Source organism: Cryptomeria japonica, chromosome 8 (assembly GCF_030272615.1).
Source record: "Cryptomeria japonica chromosome 8, Sugi_1.0, whole genome shotgun sequence".
Lineage (NCBI taxonomy): Eukaryota > Viridiplantae > Streptophyta > Pinopsida > Cupressales > Cupressaceae > Cryptomeria > Cryptomeria japonica.
Window position 1 is genome coordinate 485580039 of NC_081412.1, and position 16574 is coordinate 485596612.

The window sequence follows — 16574 nt, forward strand, 5'->3', positions numbered from 1 at the left end:
TACTTTCTCTCTTTCCATATCTTGGACCCTTCACGTTAAACCTTGTCCACCTCAAACGTATACCATAAACCATAAAATAATGGACCTTGAACTTTTGACACTAGATCTTGGACCCTATGACTGTTGTGTAGAGTGTAAATTATATACATTAAATGATAGAACTTGAACATTGAAACCTAAAACATGGAGTCTATGCCTTGGAAGTTTGACCTTAAAGACTAGAACCTAAACTTTTTGATCCTAGGGTGTGCATTGCAGATTATTGACCCTAAACAAGGTAATATCTATATTGAACCTTTGGACTTAAGACCAAGGACCAAGGACCCTTGGATCTGGGTAATAGATCCAATCACCTATTCTTAGTGTGGTTTTTCCTTTTTTGGGTTTCCATATAAATCTAGTGTTCTCCTGTGTTAATGTGTGGATGTACTTATCTCTTACATAGTTTCTTTCATGATATAATTAGATGTTGTAATGATATAAATTTTCCATTAAGTTTTGAAATATTTTTTTGGTATATTCCGACTAACACCCCCTCTTAGTATATTTGTGTTAATAAGAACAACTCAAACGATACACTTTAAAATTTCACCCTAAGGCTAGATCCTAAACACTAGATCCTAAATATTGGATAATGGAATGTGAACCTAAATATTAAACCCTTTATCATGACCAACAATATTGGACTTATGATCATAGAGATTGAGGTATGGACAAATGTCTTGGGAACATGGATTATTAATCCTCGATTCTAGACACTTGGACCCCACACCCTTGGACCCAGTACTCTAGATGGGCTAGACCTTGAACCATTGTTACTATTGTTCACTCTATTTTTAAAATTCTTTCATCTTCTCTCTCTTTTTTATGTTGATCTATTTATAATTCATTGTTTGAGTTTTTTTTATGTCTTTCTTTGTGTTTATTTCCATTTCCTTTTTTATTTTTCATTTGTGATTTCTCTACTTTAACTCATCTTTTACCTTTTTTTGTTTACTTTTTGTCCTTTCCTTTGTATGCTCAATGTTCTTTTTTTCTCTACATTACTTAGTATATGATCTCTTTTCTTTGTTTTCTAGTCTTTTTGGTTTTGTTTCACTTTTTCATAAGTTCTTTGTCTATTTAATTCACTATTCTTAGTGTTCCACGGGAACACATCTGGGGACTTGGGGAAACATCCCCCATAGCACCACCACTTCATCCACCTATGCCACCTCTGTTGGGGACATCGTTGGGTCGCTTCCTATATGGCACATGCCATTACATATTTATTGCAACCTTTAAGTTTTTGAAAACCAGTTGGCCTTTCATGGGGCGCTTACAAAGATGACATATTGCATATTTTCTCTTGAAAATTTCAATTCAGCTCTATTTTTATATAAGCACTTCCTCCCCACTAGCTATCCACCTCTGCCCTGTCATTGTGCTCAAATTTAGGACCTTGGTGCCTGAAAATAATCCTTGGATCCCACTATCCCCAGTCAGCAAATTCAATGTAACTATACTATGTCACATATGTCACTAGCAACCTCCAAGATGGATCGTGTAGTTGTGAAGAATTAGTAATAAAAAATAAATGCTAAAGGGAGACTACATTGTATTAATGAGGAATGGTGCCCTTGCCATTTCCTTGATTCTTGACGTGAACAAGTAGACCAAAATAAGGTGTGCGAGAGATAAAAAGTATGGCGATCCATTAGCGCATTCAATGACCAGTACAGTGCGGGAGATGGGAAAGGGGACATTCATGCCATAAAGTGGGCATGGTGACGTTGTTTTAAGGGGAAAATTTTACAGATTGTGGGCGAGTTGTGGGATGCAAGTCTGGGTATTTCACTCTAGACCTCATTAAAGAGCCATACCTTGTGTGACATACCTAGAAGGTTATTCGTATAGAAGGCTTATCTTGAATAGATTAAGTAAATGAATTTGAGGAATAAGGATAACACTAATCTAGACATATAATCCCTGGACATCGTACAAAGATGATAATATAATCATTGATCCATGTTATATTGTAAGACTTCTTCATAAGAGCCATTGAAGCTTGCGTAATTATTGCATTGAAATCAGATCTAGATTACTTAGGTTTCATGATTGAATATGTTCAAACTATGGTATGTTGATTATGATGCTACATGTTATTAAATATGTTTATATTTAGGTAATGTTAGTGAATGGTTGTAAGAGATGAATGATAGTGAATTTGAATCTTATTTGATAAGATTAGATATGAAGTGGTATTAATATATATGTTAGACTCTACCCTATTGGCCTTTACATAAGGTGATACAATAATTATCATGTATATGTTGCCATTAATAATGTAGCTTTTAATCCTTTGTGAGGAATCTCCAAATAGTGGCATACTTCTATGATTGCACGATGTGTGTGATCAGTAAATTTCTCAAGTTGTGAAATTAATAAACATAAGAATAAATTGGTATTCACCATTGTAGAACTTTAATCAATTTTGAATTTCATACTCATGGACATTGATAATCTATAATGTGGAAATTATAGAAGTGTATGTACCATATCATGATCATAACATCGATACAAACTTGGTGACCTCATCCTCATCATAAACCGTTGTGAATGGGTTGTGATGGAAGGGTGCCTTGTTGTAAATGATACCTTCCTATGTATTAGTGTCATGCTTAGTTAGAGTAGTGAAGGAGCTTAATCATTTAATATGATGCCTATGAGGTGTTGTTTACTCTGTGTGCTAGTTAATAAAACTTGACATGGCTTTGCCTTGCAATATAACTTTTGCACTATATGGTATGGTTTTATGGACCAATGATTATGTATGGTTCGTGCAAACTATTAGAATTCTTGTTCAGTAATCAACCTAACCTCAGTATCTTGGAGATGAACCTTTAGGATATAGTGACAAATATTACTAACTAGAACTTACGGTAACCAAAGGATAATAATTTGAGTAATTATGGTGAGGTCGAATTGGAGATCTCGACTTACATGAATCGAAGTGATGTGGTAGGGCTACTATATTGGGAAGTTGTGTGTAGGACCTTTGAGAGACCTTAATAAGGAGAACTACATCTGACTTTGACCTGTTTAGAAGCCGGAACGAAGGTGGTCCTTGGGTGAAGGATGCTCGTGTGATTTCAAGTCCGTAGGGGTGAATAATTCTAAGGTTCGGAGTTTTTCCTAACGTTTAGACCTTACCTCCCTAGTAGACTTCAGATGAGGCCGACTAGGGATTAAAAGAATATGAAAAATTTAAGAAAATCAAATAAGCATAATATTATGTAATGTTCAATCGAACAACAAGTTCAAGGAAGTGAACATGGGCTGACTACCATACAGTCTTGAATGGCTTAAGGGTATAGGATGAGATCAGACCATCTTGTGTTGGTTCTTTATAATTGTATCATGTGTTTGTGAAGTTAAATCTAGATTTATAGGCTCCTCAGTAACTTAATTGTGTTGTACTTATCTATTTGTCTAGTATTTTGAATCTTGATGTGTATGATCCTCCCACAATAGTGAACCGCCGAGATAATTATGTTAGGGATGGGCAATTGTTGGACCATGCCAATGATCGATGTTTGGTCTATTGGAAGGGATTAGTCGGCAATCATCTGGTTCATGGAGGTGATGTTGCCTAGACTACCCTGGAGAGACATGATACAATAATAGTCAGCAGGTCGAGTCATTGGGTCTTGCCAACGGAGGAGGCCTAGAGCTACTGTTGTATTTTTTAATCGGCCAATCGCGCATTGGGTTCACAAAGGTGAAGGATTGCTAAGGACTATCCGGGATTAGATATGATAACGATAGGGGTAGTCGGAGCTAACCGTGGTATCAGGAGGGTTCACTTTCAGTCCCCTAGCATGGGGGTGATCGATGCCAGGAGTTACCCAAGATTGTTAAGAAGATAGTTGACAATATCACTAAGGTCACTAAGTGGTATACGTCGGAAGCTACTTCTTCTTGGATGGATATACTTGTTGTCAGTGGCCTATAGGCAACTGAAGTCAGAATCCATCAGACTAGGTTGGTTCACTGCTTGTCGAAATCCTTAGGATTGAGGACATACTCATGTAGTATGGGATGCATGGACTCCTCTTCTCGATTGTTTGATGGTATAGTTGACCATGTTGGGTTTAGGATGGACCGATGATGTAGTACAAGATGCACTGAATCCTCTACACAAATCCGTTGGTGCAAATGACTAGGGAGAAGCATGGAACCACGGTGTAGTGCGCAATGCGCCGACATTCCTTGTCTATCTAGGATGCACGATGGACAGGAGATAGTTAACCATTGAAGATGAGTCATTTATGTTGTTTTTGCGATGCCTATATAAGTCAGTTGCTATTATATGTGGTGCTTGTACTTGAGTCAATCACTATTATTTATTGTTTCATGTACAAGAGCCAATCACTATTAACTTGTGATGCATGAATATGAACTAGTCACTTATCGATGAAGCTTGTAAATGAGCCAAACACTTATATCTTGTGATGTATATGTTGTCCTCATTTTTGGATTCTCAAAAATGAGACAACTGCTACAAATTTTTGCCTAAAAGCTGTCATTTTTGTCTCCAAGGCACGTTTTACGAGGTACAAAACTCACATTTGATAGTGTTAAATCATTGGGGGGTGTCTTTGCCATCATTGTCCAAGTTTCAGTGAGTTTTGGTCTTCCTTTTCCTAGCTTTGTGTGCAATTTCGAGGTGCAGAACAGTCACTGCAGATTGAAGATTTTACTCTATGGCACACTTCCCAAGGTAGAATTTTGCTTCGCCCTTGGACTGCCTTAATCCTCAGTCCGCATTCTAGTTTTTTTTGCTATGTCTTTCCCTCAATTTCGGGTTTTTTTCTCCATAATTGTAGGTGGAAAATTTTCCTTAAGTTGCAAGTTTTATGTTTTTCCTTTATTTTAGTGTTGTCGGGAAATTTTTAGTTAATTACAAGTGCACTTCATGAAAAATAGAACTTGTAACTTGGTTTTTATTTCCCCCTTGTTGCTTTTTGTCTTTTAAGTCATTGGAGGAACTTTTTGGGCATATTACAAGTGAACTTTAAATTATAAAGTTAAAATAAAACTTGTAATTCTTTTAAAAAGTTCCACTTAAGTGATTTTAAGTTATGGTAGGGGTTTTTCTCCTCCATTACAAGTTTTATAAAGTCAGTTTAAGTTGTAATAGGGATTTTATTTCCCTATTACATGTTTTATTTCTAAGTTGTTTTTGTGACTTGTAAAAGGAATTTTATTTTCCCTTTACTAGTCTTTTGTTGAGTTGTTTAATACTTGTAATGGGAGTTTTATTTCCCTATTATAAGTATTTTAGACTTGTTGTTTTCTCCCAAAAACCCAATTTTCCTTCTTGTATGCAATTTTAAACTTGTTGTTCTTTCCCGAAAAGCCGACCAGCAATATTGCAGGATTTTGTTGAAGATTTCCAACAATTTTTGTGGAGAAATTCAAGGAGGAGGAAGGCATCTTGGATTCCTTTCTATTTTCATGCATTTTCCAACTCTCTTCACGCCATTTGGAAGACATTATCGCTGGTTTTATGGTGTCTTAGCAGCAAAAACGGTTTTGAAAAATGCCACGATTTTCTTCTTCAAATGCCACGAATCTTGCCTTTCGTAAGTCGTTTTGGCTTCTTTCACCTAGTCGTGGGGTTTGGATGAAGATTTGACGAATTCTCAAGCCATTTTGATAGCCATTTTTGCTGCATATGGCGTTTTCTTAAAAACGTAGCTAGGGTTTGAATCTTCTTTTGTCTATAAGAGATTCTTTCTCTTCATGATAGTTGTTAGTTTCCTTTTGCTCTTTCCTAAAATTGGTTTTGTGAGAGATTTTTTCTCCATTTTCCCTCTTTACTTGCATTCAGGATTTAAAAACCCGATTGCATGTAAGATGAAAATAGTTGATATACCCCTTTGGTTGAAAAATCTTAACCATTTTTTGGTGAAATTCCAAGTTTCAAAGTTGGGAAAGGCTTGTCTTTCCAAAATCGGGTTTTTAAAACTTGATTACAAGTAAATGTTCTTCCCATTTTTGATATGATCAACATGGAAATTTTTTTCAAAAATCCATTCGTAACCATCCGCACTTGTTGTTTTTGGTCATAAGCTTCATTTCCCTCATATCAAGATCCCTATTCCCACCATTTCATCCACTCATTTCACACCTTCATTCATTTTCCCATTTAAAGTGTACTTGCAGTCCGCCATCCAAAACCCGAAATTGGTCCAAAACGCACTCAAAAAACACTTGAAAATAAGTTTTAAAGGTCCAATTACAAGTGCAAACTTGTAGCTATGCATTACACATATGAAGTTTCATGTTTGTTCTCCACAATTGCAAGTTAATGCTCTTGTTTTCCCCACACATGTAATGCAGCTTCCAAAACCCAAAATTCACCTGTGAGCCCATTTTTGCATCAGTTTATCCCTTCCCTTCTTTGTCCGGTTTGTACACACGACCTACCAAATCAATAGATTAAGGCATGGGCCTTATTTTGCAAGTAGATTTCAAGATTGGAGGATGATACAAAGAAGAGATACAACAACAATTCATGGTTGAGAGCATAGAATGCTTTCAAGACAAAGGTGGTCATGACGTGAAAAGAGGAAGGCAGCCCTTTCCCTCTTGAAAAGCTAGTACTACCCGAAGGAAGAAGATAAGGTTGAAATTCGTTGGCCAAGGATACAAAGATCATTAAGGATGCAAATTCTCGTTTCGCTCCAAGATGTCTGCATTGATCCTAGATACTTCAAGTTCTAGCATCCTGAAGCGAAATGAAGATCACCATAGACAAAGGATGATGCAGTTAGAGTCGTGTCTCTAGACACATGGAATAGTTTTAGTTATGCATTTGTAATTTTGTTTTGACAAATTAAACGTAAAAAGATAACTTTGTAATTGCAAATTAACTTGTCCCTTGCACTTTTGTAATTACTTGTAAAGCAAGTACAAGTTAGTTATTGAATAAGTCTTGGTGGTTGAGAAAATTTCTCAAGTTAGTTGCGATCCTCCCAGCTTTTTCTCACGACTCCTCTTCTATAAATACTTGAGGTGTCTATTGCAATTTTTATCTTTTGGCAATGCAACAAAATTCAGCCAATTTGTATATGCACTCTAAGACTTTGAGCTCAAATGTAAATGAGATTGCTTTCAATAAAAGAGGGAAGCTGTGCTGAGACTTTGTGCCAATTCAAGTTGTTATGTGACGACATTTTCTAGAGTTGATTGTGAATTTTGTTCTATTGTGAAAAAGGGATTTGAATTCAATCTTGCTGACTTTGAGCTGCTAATTGTATTTAGAGTTATATGTTTGGTTTTCAGATTTGGTCTTGGAGACTTTGAGCTGCTTATCATATCTGAAACTAGTGTGGAAAGCTAAAGTGGGAAGATAGCTTGTAGACTTTGTGCTGCTTCTATTTTTAAGACTTGTGCATGCGAGTTGAAGTGCATCATGTAGTTAGACTTTGAGCTACTACATATTGTGCTTAGTAGAAAATCATCTAAAAAGGTTGATCGGAGAATAGATAGTTGAAGACTTTGAACTTTCTTTCTGTTTTCCCGTCCCAGGGAAGTGACGGAGTTCTTTGTGCCTTCATGGAAAATTTGCTTCACTTTATGTTCTAAAAATCCTACAAAGAAGTCTCATTTCCGTATTTGCTATTATTTATTTCCAATTGCTATTACTTTTCTGTGAAGAGAAAAGAGTATAGTGTTTCTTGAAAGAAGAAGAAAGACTGATGTCCCACCCATATTAGATTAGTTTAGTTTGTAGAAGGGGGAGCCTTCCCTTAATTAGGAGAGTTTTACTCACACACTGTGGTTGAAACCACAATTTTGTATATTTCCTCAAGTGGATAAAATTTTCAACCAATAGTATATATATGAGACAGTTACCGTCATCTCTAATACCTGTGTGAGAAAATCACTAATGTTTATGTGATGTATGTGTGAGCTACTCATTAGGTATGTGATGAATGTCGGAGCTAGCCATCATATGAATTTGTAATATCTAGGAAATATTTCCTTGTGTATATGTGATTGTGATAATCATTGAGTGTAGGAGATGTGATATAACCCTTGTGTGTATATGTCCACATTGAACACCAATTATCAGGTACTCTTAGTTATAGAACCAACACTTGATGGCAATGTGTATCTCTTCTTGCAATGAGGCTAAGTTAATAGGTTCACTTAATTAGTTGTCAAGTTTTAGACAGGGATCAAAATCTCATCAAAGGAAGAGAGAAAACTCTCTTTGAATGCTAACTACATAGGCTCCGACTCCCTGTAAGAAGATACGTAGGTTGGATAATCAAGAGTGAGTCCTCGAGGCTTAGGATTGTGTATGGGAATGACGCTAATTAGGGAAGGCTAATACTTTGATCATAAGTGTAGGCATCTAAAAATGGTCAACGCTTGCGGTGTCATACTTTAGCATATCCGCGTCACCTTATTTTAAGGTTTTACCGTCTTATTAACATTTCTTCTCTGTCACACACACGATCTTTATTATTTGTCGACATTTTGTCATTCTTCTGTGTTTCTTGCATTTGTCGTATTTTCAATTAGGTCTTGTCAACATTATCATAATCAATTGCGATCTTTGATCATTATCAATATTATCATGTCAATTGGACATCATCAACCCTTCTCAATGTCGAATTAGGGTTTTGTCTTGATTAGTCATCAATTTATCAATCTCTTATCAATTTGCGACTGATTTATCTTTGATCTTTATCAATCAACATCAACACTTCATCAAGTATGCAATTTTCATCATTAAATCATGATCAAATCGACCCTATATCAATTATATTTTTTCATGACCTAATTATCGTCCTTGCATTTCTAATTCATCTCCTACGGTTCTGTGATTTAATCATTTAATCCTATTTGCCATTTTTCCCTAGGGTAAATAATTTATTCATTTATCCTAAGTCTTCTTGTCACCATTAAATATTTATTTAATAGGCTAATTAATTCCCCCTCTTTTGTGAATTAATTAATGAATGAAAACTTATTAATTAATTCAACTAATTTACTAATTTGCAATTTTTTAATTTCATCACTTTCTAATTTGCTTATTTCCAATTCATCATTTCCACCTAACTTCCTAATTGCTAAATCCTAATTTCCAACTCATTATCTGTCTCAACTGGTTCTTATTTTTGTGCTTGAATTTGGAAGCATGTTTCCTTATTCGTCATTAGTTTGGATATGGCATCTTATCCTAACATTAGATTTGATTTCTAGTCTTATCCTTTGGAATGGAAAGTGTGCAATGGCATTTCTTTCTTAATCTGATTTTTCCCAGTTTTGAATCCAATTGCATCTGATATCGATTTCTTGCTAATTGTTGTCCTCTCTCCAATTTTTCTATAAATTGGATGCATTTCTCATGAGAATCAACCACGGTTCTTGTATCCTTATGCTATCCAATTCTCTATAATTTCGTCATTATCTTGCTTGCAACACACTTGCTTTGTAGGTGAGAGCCACATATATTTGAAGGAGAAAGAAGAACAATGGAGGTCAATGGAGGAGACATCTATGTTTTTCATGGTTTGCATTTTTGATGTTTTATTTTCCATTCTTCTGTTGATTGAATTAGGAGTTATTTTCATAAGCTTGTAGGTTTGTGGTTGCCTAATTGTATGCATTGATGCCTTTTCCTAAATTCCTAATCACAGTAAGTATATAATAATGTTGTGTCATTGGGTTGCCACCACTGTGGTGAATACAAGAGTATTAGAATTGACGCTATAATAAATGGGACATGCTTATTCCATCAATTTTGCAATAGATGGTAAGTGTAATTAAAAGAAAAAAATTATGGTGGCAGAAGGGCGGATCTTACATACTATTTCTCTTTTTTTACATTGGTTCTCTCTCTTTCAATATTTAACTCTTATTAGTTTCTTTGGATATCTATTTTTATATATTTATTTATTTTATTATTTCCTTCATGAATTCTTTCCCTCATTTTGTATTTACCTTTCCTTTTTTCATTCTTTTTCTCATTGCCTTTATTTGTCTTTCTCCACTCTCTTTATCCCTATTTCTTTCTTTCGATTAGTCTCTCTCTCTATATTTTTTAATCTCTTCATCGACCCCAATCTCTCCCTCTTTATTTGTTTCATGCATATATTTTTCTGTCCCTCTCTTTCTAGACCTTGGACCTTTTACCCTTGACATCAAACATTGTCCACTTGATAGCTTTGCATTAAATCATAAAATAATGGACGAAAGGTGACTTAATTGACAGAATCGGTTATTCTGCATCTCCCTATCATGTTTCCGAACAAGTCCCAGCTAAAATTGCTTGTAGGAAAATCAAGTGAATAGTTACTAATCCTAAGTTTCTTGATGGATTAAATAAATAAATTCTATTCTTCACCAGGTTCACATTTTATTAAATTGTAATTTCCAATATGTGGCAAACCAATCTTGTCAACAATATAATGACCTGCTGTAACTGCCTTTAAATCCTTTTTTTTTTGTTTGATAGATAGCAGGGCGAAGCCAGAGTATAGTATGGAATCCCTTGACAAACCTGCACAGAGCTTCAAAAATTGTCATGTCTTAAGTCTAGATATAAGAAAAGACTGCTGTTATGCATATATAAACCACTATTTGCTATATCATTGATGCATTTATAAACCAATCTATTGTTAGTCTTGAAAGCATGAACTAAATTACAACGAGCATCAAAAGACAATCTCTACCTGAAACCATCTATGAACAGAAAATCTAAGAGAGGCAACATTCCTTCAGTCATACTGCTAATTTTCTAATTAACAATTCATCAATCTCTGATGCATCTCCAGAATTTAAATAAAACACAAACATTGATAAAGCCATAATAACAATATATATTCCTTAAGAGTATGACTATATAAACATATTAGAGTCCCATGTATAATTCTGGCAAAAAAACAGAACTAAATGTTTAAAGCCTTTTGAAATAGCTGCCTAAGAACTATAGACCATACTCTACCAGCAGCTATAGCTTATATGCTAGGATTCTTTACAACTGTACATCAACTTATCAACAACACCCCAAAATATTTAGGCTATCAAAATTCTGCTCATACTACCTACGACCAAAGCTTAAGCTCATAACCATACACTACCCATACAAATTTAGCCGATTCCTCCATAAGACTAGTCCATGTACTCGCATTCCAAATCAACAGCCGTCGAGGAAGAAGGCCCTGCAGTCTCTTTCTCCATGTTAGTTTCCTTATTAGCGTCCTGCTTCCTCAAGACCCCTCGTAGTCAGCTGGCCCTTAAGATTATCTGTGGTAAAACCTTGATTTTCTCCATTTCTATATCAGGCAGAGACTCTGGGGGTTGATAGCCCTCTGCTATGAGATAGATTACCCAGCATTTGTTACCGGATGCTGCCTTCAAATGCAGCCATTTGAAAAGGAAATCAATGTTTGTAGCAATGCCCTATTTCCTCTTTTCAAAAGGACTAGTATGTTTAACAACCAATAAAGGACGTTTAACTAATGTCGTATTAGGGCTACAAATCTCCCTTGTACCAGCTGCTAAGGGGTAATCTTCTGGGTAAGGTATCATCAGGTTCCATCAACACACTCAACAACGATATCTAAATTACCCAATAAATCCTTCTTCAAAACCTTCCTACACAGTTCTTTAGCTTCTACTTTCTGAATCCCCATAACCAATAGAATGGCAACGAAAGTAGCAGGGATGTCGCAATTTAGTCGGAATGGAAATTCATTGTTGACATGCTCTTCACCTATGATTTCCCTTACAACTCGAATATAATCATTAACGAAATATTTTAGCATATTCATTATAAATGATCTTACTTAATACACAACCGATTGATTAAGGAGCAGTCGGCTCATTGGAAGAAATAAACGTACATATGAAAAAGGGACCGATAAAGAGGCATTATTAAACGCTAAATACAGATTGGAAGAAGGCATCAGTCAGCAAGAAAATATGCCTTTTCCAAGAAGCAGTTGTGACCGTGGGGAGGATTTTGGGCCTCCACCACTGGGGTATAAAAGATCAAGCAAGCAGCCAAAGAAATAAATCGATCAAGGATAGGGATAGTTGTAATCTGCAACTTGATTTATTCTAACCAGATCGAAAAAACATATGAAGCAATAAATACAAACAACAACCAGACATATATTGATCAATTCAAGGCTTACTATATAGAGTACATTATAGCACTATTATTCATCTTTTTGCTATGCACGAGATTTATGCTTAGTGTATACATTATGAAGAGATCACCTAATATTTAAGCTCTTATGTGTTAGGCATAGATAATAATATGAAATACATATCCTAGAACATTAATCTATTTATAACCGGCAAGCAATCATGTAGAGAAGAGAAGCATATGCAAGGAAGCAGAGCAGATTCAAGATAACCATCTAAGTAGACCACCGCATGATGGATTTCCAATGTGCCTCCCACGTGGGACACCCTATTGTGATTTCCTCTCAGATCTTCATGATGGTTGATTTTTGTAGAAGCAGAGCAGATTCAAGATAACCATCTAAGTAGACCACCGCATGATGGATTTCCAATGTGCCTCCCACGTGGGACACCCTATTGTGATTTCCTCTCAGATCTTCATGATGGTTGATTTTTGTAGAAATAAATCATACCATTGTGGAGTGAACGATGAAATACATGATATGGAGGCAACAACATTGAGTCCCCCATGAAGTATGAATATTAGACAAACATCATCAATTATATTAGAAATGATAACCAATTTGGTTGTAGAATGTAAATCAAGATTCAAAGTTCGTAATTTTGCATTGCTGAAATATACCCCATTCCTTATTTATTTAATTGGTGATTCTAGGGCAAGATCTAGGGTAATTCGTAAAATAGGACATTAAATCTGTAGGCATCCTCTATGAGTTTTCCATCTTTCAAAATTTTGCATCCTTTGGAAATAAATATTAAAGTGGGCCGTTGGTCACACATTTGACTCACACTGAAAGATTATATTTCACATCTTTTGTTTTATCTATGTGCCCAAAGTTTTTATACTTATAGTATATGATATTACAATCCATTAGAGGGGAAAATGAGTTGACGTTTCTTTTTGAAAATCCAAAATCATTTCCCTTATGAACTCTACATTTTAATGCTCTATGACTCTACTGTTTGCATGAAAAAAATAGCCATGGAGGTAATAGTTGAACCTCGTAATGTGTGACTGTCTTTTAGGGAAGAAGCATTTGACGTTGTCGTTGTTGGTTATTTGAAACTGTGAAGGGTTGTCCTCATTGTTGGTTTCCTCTTTGTTTGGTACCTTTTTGCTTTCTTCCTTTTTATTCTCTTCTTTGTTAACTTCCTTGGTTAATTCTTTCTCGGAAGTTTTGAGGGCATCGAAATAATTCATACTCTTTGACTTCTTTGTGGTTTGTGACCTTTCGCCACCAAAACCAAGATTAATTTTAACGAAGGGTGTGTTGATACTTAATAGCTTCGGTAAGATAAATGATTGAATGGGAGATAAATGAAGTCTCCCATTCAATCATCTATCTCATCGATAGATAAGTTCAGATCTCAAATGCTTATTCCTTTATCTATAATTGCTCTCCTTATTTTGTTACAGTCAATTACGTTACTCCTGCAAACCGGTTGAGTGCAAACTATTAGACTGATAAACCGATAATGATCGGGTCTTATTCTAACCCTCCCGATTCATTATCGGGGTATCACTTTAATAGCCACCGATTTTATTACGATCGTGCTTAATGCATTTAACGGGCTGACTTATGTTATCGGGGTTAATCCGATTAATAGTGCCATCGATTAATATTGTTACCGATTAATATTGCCATAGATGATCATTGGATTAGTTATAGTAATAACCGAAATGACTATCTCACAAGAACCCAAGAGTTTGCCCAATCATTTGGTGACCATTCCATCTACCACCCAGGGAAAAATAGATCCTTTTTACATTTCCCTAGTGATCAATGGTTTTCAGTTGAGCAATTGTGTCTTGGATTCTGGTGCTTCTGATAACGTCATGCCTGCGAAAGTTGCTCAAGCTTTGGGGCTGACCTTGACCAAAACTTACGGTCATTGTTATTCCATGGAGAACAAGCAAGTGCCTCTTATTGGGAAAATCAAGGATGCACAATTTACATTTGCTTCTTTTCCGGATAATAAAATAAAGATGACTGTCTTGGTGGCTGACGTTCCTGCATCATACAGAATGTTACTTGGTTGTAATTTTGGTAAGGATGTTGGAGGTGAACTCAACATGGATATGACGGAAGCAATAATACGTGTCAAAGGTGTTGTGCAGAAGTTAATTCCTGAAAGAGAAACCAAGTACACGGTTGTCAAGTCCAATGACCCTCATGCTCAGATTCTTTTTGAATCTTCGGGTTTTGGGAATCATTATCTCCATATTGATGAAATTTCAGAATTTGCTGAAGATTACCCTTCTAGGAGCTCTGACATTTCATTACTTTCAGCAAATGAAAAGTTTGTTGATACTGATCAGGATAAAGCATCAGAAGGTGGGTCATCCATTTCATATGTTATGGTTGAGGAAGTCACATCTTCACTTGCTGATGAAAGTATTCCATTACATCCTCGACAAGATGAGTTTCATTCTTCGTCTATTCAAGAGGAAAGTTCATCCTCTCCTATGGAAGAAGATGACAACTTTTCTTTTCATAATGCGCCCATCTCGGATGAAGGCAGCCCTAATCATTGCAATGAAAACAACAGTTCAAATGATGTATGGACTCTTGAATTTGATGACAGCTGCACTACGAATGGATCCGAAGGTGGTGTAGTTCTTATATCTCCCAAGGGAGAGATCTTCCCTTACTCTTTCAAGTTGCAATTTGCTAATACCGACAATACGGCTGAATATGAGTCGCTTTTGTTAGGAATGAGTGTTGCATTGAAAAGAGGAATCAGAAACCTTCATGCCCAAAGTGATGCAGAATTAATTGTTTGTCAAGTGAGAAACATATATCAAACTAAGAATGATAGACTCAAGCATTACCGTAATTTGGTATGGGAGAATATTGAAGATATCGATTCTTTCAATATCTCAGTTGTTCCTCGTGAATACAATGATAGAGCTAATTCTCTTGCTGTTTCAGCTACTTCATTAATTCCCCATCTTGACTTTGGTCAAGATAAATATATTATTGAAATAATCTGCAGACCTAGTGTGCCTGACAATTGGGATCATTGGCAGATCTTCAATGATGACAAGCAGATCAATAATTTCTTGCAAGCTGAGGATGGTTTCAACAACCTTTATTTTGAAGGAAGTAATTCTCCTTCTTCTTTATAATCAAATTTGGTGCCTGATACATCATCTGAATCAAATGAAAATATCCTTCAGCTGAAAGGAAATAAAATTCCCAAGGGGTTGGTTTCTCTTGAAAAACTTTTCGATCAACATGATCATTATATCAAGAGACGTCAACCAGAAAGTACTGATTCTCCTATGGGATATGAGAAATATAATATTGGATCTACCAGAGATCCAAAGTTTGTCAATATTGGCAATAACTGCACTTCAGATGAGAGAGATCAGTTTATTCAGCTTTTGCGCCAATACCATGATGTCTTGGCATACTCATATGATGATCTAAAATCTTTTCAACCCAAGGAAGTGCTGCATGACATTCCTCTCAAGGTTGGTGCTGAACCTTTCAGGCAAAAGCAATGCCAGTATAATCCGAAGATTTAAGGTACAATTCTTTCTGAATTTGAAAAGATGCTTGATGCTCGGATTATCTTTCCCATCCATCATTCAACATGGTTGGCGAATATAGTACCGGTGCGTAAGAAGAATGGAGAAATACGTATCTGTATTGATTTTAGAAATCTTAATCAGCTATCACTCAAGGACAATTATCCATTGCCAATCATGGATCAAGTTTTGCAAATGGTGACAGGTTTCGAAATGCTATCTATGCTAGATGGATTTTCGGGATACAATCAGATTGAGGTTAGCGAACCTGATCAACACAAGACTGCATTTACTACTCGATGGGGTACATTTGCATACTGCAGAATTCCTTTCGGGTTGATCAATGCAGGGGCTACTTTCCAAGGAGCTATGGATTTGGCGTTCCGTGGTATTGTAGGAAGGTATATTGTAGTATATCTTAATGATCTTACTGTTTTTTCTAAAGATCGTATGAATCATGTTTTTCATCTGCAAGATGTACTTGAAAGATGTCGCAATCACGACATCTCTCTTAATCCCAAGAAGTCAGTTTTTGGGTTGACGGAGGGAAAACTTCTTGGTCACATTGTTTCGAAGGAGGGTATAAACGTTGATCCTGAGAGGGTTAAATCTATTCAAAATCTCCCTTTGCCATCCAATAAGACTGCTGTTCATTCTTTTTTTGGTAAGGTAAATTTTCTGCGAAGATCTATTCTTGACATTTTGGTGAAGACTCGTCATATTGTGGACATGATGAAAGGAAAGTCTTCTTTCCATTGGAATTCTGAAGGAAGGGCGACATTCAATGAAATTAAAGATGCAATTGCTGATGCACCTGTGTTGG